The sequence below is a fragment of the Chrysochloris asiatica genome, unplaced genomic scaffold (genome assembly GCF_000296735.1).
Source record: "Chrysochloris asiatica unplaced genomic scaffold, ChrAsi1.0 scaffold00205, whole genome shotgun sequence".
Lineage (NCBI taxonomy): Eukaryota > Metazoa > Chordata > Mammalia > Afrosoricida > Chrysochloridae > Chrysochloris > Chrysochloris asiatica.
The window spans coordinates 2,363,996-2,369,445 of record NW_006408723.1 but is presented as its reverse complement, the minus strand read 5'-3'; positions in this window follow the sequence as shown (position 1 = coordinate 2,369,445).

Below are 5,450 nucleotides of genomic sequence, written 5' to 3'. Positions count from 1 at the left end.
CAGATTCAGACTTCTCTGATTTCCATGTTTTATCTCCATGTTCTCTGTGTATGTGTGTAGTTTATTTTGTAGGCTGCTGAAGTTGATTTAATATTTTACTTTATATGTTGTGTTTCTCCTTGTGTGTGGCATTGATCTGCAGCACCCTTCTCTTGTACCGCTGTAGTGTTCTCCCTAGATACGTTTAGGTGGTGGAGGAAATTCTGTTCCTAGTTTGCTGAAAGTTTTTATTGTGAGTGGATGTTGAGTATTTTTAAATGCTTTTACTACGTAAATTGATAGACTTGTGTGTGTGTCTTTTTTCTCTTTAAACTTTTAATATGGTGGCTACATTCACTGAATTTTGAATGTTGAGCCAGCCTTGCACCCAACCTCATTTGGTTGCAGTGTAGTATTTTTATGTTTTGCTGAGTTCAGACTAATATTTTATTGACTATTTTGCATTTGTGTTTGTGAGGGGCATTGGTCTGTAGTTTTATTCAACTGTCTCTGTTTGGTTTTGCTCCTAGGATAACATGGGCCTCATTTAAGTTGGGAAATGTGTTTTCTTCTATTTTCCACAAGAGAATGTTATAGAATTGCACCTATTTCTAATTTGAGCGTTTGGTAGAATTTTCTGGTAAAACCATCTGGACCTGAACATGTCTTTTTCAGAAGATTTTTAACTTTTGAATTGAATTTCTCTAGCATCTAGAGTATTCTCCAAGGTATGTTTCATCTTTAGTAAGTTTTGGTAGTTTGTGGTTTTGAGAGATTTGATCAGTATCTCTCAGTTGTTGACTTTGCATACATAGAATTATTTGCAGATATCATTATTATTCTTTTAATGTCTATAGAGTCTATAATGATGATACCCCTTACATTCTGATATTGGTAACTAGTAATTAGAAATGTATTAATATATTGGGGTCCTCAGCTCAGCCTTTTCTGGTGCAACCTTTGTTTGGAAATGGTGTCATAATCTTACCTGCAGGTACTGCAAAATTTTCTTGAGGCTGGATTCCTTTGGTTTATAGGGAGTCCTTGGGGAGTAACAAATGAGGTGCATTAGAAGGAACATATGGTTTTTTTTGAGCTGCTGGGGTTTCGTTTGTTCCACAGAGTGGTAATTTAATCTCAGGCACCCAGTGACTGGCAAGTCTTCATGTGTCTCGGAAGTGTCCAGTTGCTGCCAGGGAGCAGTTTTAAATGGCGAGTTTGGCTGCCTTTATTCAGAGAGTGAAAAGGTTTTCATCCCATGTCCACAGTAAAGTGATAGTTAAATATTTAAAAGGATTTCCAGAGCTTTTATTTGTAGGCACACGTTTGGTTTTAATTTGTCTATTTCTAATAAACGTCGCAACTGGCTCACTTAAAAACCCAGGTGAAGTAAGACCAGATAGGCTGGTATGTTTTAGTCTGACATTTAAACAGAAATGTTTGTTATTTGATGGCATTGGGAGTTGAGGAGAGGGGAAATTCCATGAGTTCTCTGGGAGAGATACTAGGACACAGTCTGGTTCTTCTATCTTACCATTGTCTTGTTTATCTTAAGTCACAAAAAAGAAATGTTTAGAATGAAAGGGACTCTGGATTTTGGTTCCTTACCCTGTTAGGAGTTCTAGTGTGGTGCCTTAGGATAAGCTCTGGACTGGTAACCTCAAGCTTGGCAATTCAAACCCATTAGCTGCTCCTGAGAAACCCTATACAGGGTCTCTATGAGTGGGACCTGACATGATGGTACTTAACAACAATCCTGATAATTTTAAAATCTTCTTAAGTCAGGGAAAAGTTATGTTTTTAGTGATTCTTCAAGTAAGATTAATTTTGTCTTCTTTGAATTAAAATACCTTCAGCCCACCCTTCATCCTCACAGGTTATCACATCAGATCTCATCATGGAGAATCATCATGTAACTGTCACATTGCACCATGACCTACAGGAGACCAGGTTCTCTTCCCAGCCAGTGCATCGCATGTGCAGCTACTACCTGTTGGCTCTTGGAGGCTTTCATGGTGCTCTGGTACTGAACCAGGAGACCTCATGGCTCAGAGATTAAGTGCTTGGCAGTTGCAACCCACCAGGTATTCTGTGGGAGAAAGACCTGGCCATCTGCTTCTGTAAGGATTACAGCCTAGGAAACTTTATGGGGCAGTTCTACTCTGTCACATTGGGTTGATGTGAGTTGAAATTCACTTGATTGCACCTATAAACAACAACATGATGCTGAACAGGTTTTCACAGAACTTCCAGACTAAAAGAGACTAACTATGAAGATATGTCTGGCAGTATACTTCCAAAAACTCAGCCAATGAAAACCCACTTGATCTGTCGCTGATCATGTGACCATGTTTTGTTGTTTTGTTTTGTTTTTGTGTGTGTGGGATCACTGTGAGTCAGGGTCACTCAGGGCAGATAACAAAAATATTATCGTATTCTTGTAGCAGTCTGTAAGAATTGTAACTTTTAAAAATAGGACATTCCCCTCCCATTGTAAAATTAGTGGTGTTTGTCCTCCAATCCATTCTGACTCATAGTGACACTATAGATGAGAGTAGAGCAGCCCATGGGGTTTACTAGGCTAAAATCTTCACAGGAGCAGATCACCAGGTCTTTGTATTTTTCTGTGGAAGTGGCTGGTGTGTTCAAACTGCTGAACATTGGGATTGTAGCCAAGCACTTAACCGTTGTGCCACCAGGGCTCCTCTAGGAAGGACAGATAAGTAAAAGGAAAACTAAAACCAAATTGTTGCCATTAAGTAGATTCTTACTCCTAGCAACCCCATGTGTGCAGAGTAGAATTGCACTAGAGTGTTTGGGGTTTTTTTAACAGAAGCAGATGGCCAGGCATTTCTTCCATAGCACATCTGGGTGGGATCAAATGGCCAATGTTTAGTTTAGTATGTCATCCAAAAACTTGCTCCTGTCAGCTGATAGCAACCCTGAAGGACAGGGTAGAACTGCCCTATAGGGCTTCCAGAACTAAAACCAAGGAGCCACTGGGCAAGTTTGAACTGTCTGCCTTTATCACTGTTGAGCACTTTACCACTGCACCACCAGACTGTGGCACTGTAGGATAAGCACTGGACTTCAAAGTCGGCTTGAACAGAAAGGTGGTGGTTCAAACTTAACCAGCCATTCCTCAGAAACCCTATACAGGATCACTATGAGTCAGAACAGACTCAATGGCACTTGACAACAAGAAGGGACTTCTAAGTAAATGGAAGGAAATTAATCTACTTCTCCGCCAAGAGGACCACGTTGGTTTCTTTCAGGGCTGGCTGTTGGAAACCCAATGACTGTGTGCTTTCAGAAGGCTATGACATGAGGATGAGTGTAGATGTTTGTTTTTTCCTCTCTCTGCTTTCTTGTGGGATCCCAAGATCACTGTGATTATGAGACGACCAAAAGAACTGCTGGGACTCAGACATAAGGCATTGTGAGGTCAGGGTCTGATAGATTTATGTGTCCATGTCCACACGTGGCCCCAAGTTCTGCCTGCTGCTCCCAGGATGAGACAGGCACAGTGCATGTGCTGGGGTCAGGTCATGAAAAAGCACTGCCAGTTCCTTTGAAGGACAGTTTTTCATGCTAACTAGCAAATGGAAAAACCCAGTTAATTCTCACATATAGTCTTGTTAACTCTGCAGATTAATATTTCAGCCTCTTTCCATTAGTTTGGTGACATTTCAGTTTCTGTTTTGATAGATTGTAAAAGAGTAACAAAACTGTGCTATGGGCTGAGCCCTTTGGAATTTGAAGCATGGAATCTTCTGGTTATATAATAACAAATGTTCTGTAGGAATGAAGTGGCATCCTTGGAGAATGTTTCTGGAAGTGAAGTCAAGTCCACATTTAGCTCCCTTAAGTGAGAAGGTGAAAGAGCTGAACAGAACATTGTAAAGGACAGCTTGAGAAGGCAAAGTCATGTAGTATAATGAAATATACAAAGACTTGGAGTTAGAAAACCTAAAGGAAAGAACATGCTCAGAATTTCTCAAGTTGAAAGAACTGAAGAAAAAATGCAAGCCTTAACTTGCCATATTGAAAGATTCTATGGCTTAGTAGAATAAAAACTGGACTGAGAACCCACAAGCTTGGTAGTTTAAGCCTATCAGCCACTCCACAGGAGAAGTATGAGAACTTCTGTCTCATATGCAAAGATTCACAGTATTGGAAACCCTATATTGGGTCACTATAAGTCAGAACCAATTCTATGGCACTTAACAAGAACAACAACATGGGCAAAATATTGAGTAATGCAGAAAGCATCAAAAAAAAAAGATCGAAGGGATATCCAGAGTTACTGTACCAAAAAGAAATGGTCAGTGTACATACCATTTCAAGAGATAGCGTATGACCAAGAACCAGTGGTACTGAAGGAAGACCTTCAAGCTGTACCAAAGGCATTGGTGACAAACAAGATTCTAGAAATTTGTGGAATATAAATTGAAATCTTTCAACAAACTGATACAGCCCTGGAGACACTCACTCATCTATTCCAGGAAATTTGTTCAACCAGTTAGAAGAGATACATATCCAAAGAGAGGTGACCTGGTGGGAACAGACTCAACAGCACTTTAACAACAAGAAGGGAAGATATCATTAATATCACATACAAGTAACATTTTGCTAAAGATAGTTAAAAATGACTGCTGCAAGAGTACAGGGAGCTGCCAGAAAGTCAAGATGGATTCAGAAGAGGATTTTGGTACTAGGGATATTATTCGTGACGTCAGATGGATCTTGGCTGAAAGCAGAGCGTACCAGAAAGCTGTTTACTTAGTGCTTTTTTGACTATGCAAGGACTCTCGACTGTGTGGATCATGACAAACTATGGATAACAGTATGAAGAATCCAGAACACTTAATTGTGCTCATGAGGAGTCTATACATAGACCAAGAGGCAGTCTTTAGAACAGAACAGGGAATTCCAAATATTTTTAAATCAGGGAAGGTGTGTGCCAGGGTTGTATCCATTCACTGTACTTACTCAGTTTGTATACTGAGCAAATAATCCAGGAAACTGGATCATAGGAAGAAGAATGTGAGGCATCAGGATTGGAGGAAGACATTATTAACTACCTGCCATATGCAGATGACACAGCCTTGCTGGAAGTGAAGAGGACTTAAAATACTTACTGATAAAGACCACAGCCTTCAGTATGGGTTGCATCTTATCTCAATGTAAAGAAAACAAAAATCCTCACAACTGGACAAATATATAAAACCATGATAAATGCATAAAAGATTGAAGTTGTCAATGGCATCATTTTTCCTTGGATCCACAATGAACATTCATGGAAACAATAGTCAAGAAATCAAAGGAAAGCAGACCAACCTGGAGTGGCTAGAAGAACAGAAGATACATCTTGAGAGAAAGACCTACAGGAAAAATATAAAACAACTTAGGCAGACCGACTGTTACTACAAGAACAAGCAACATGCTTGCCCAGGAAACATCAAGGCAAG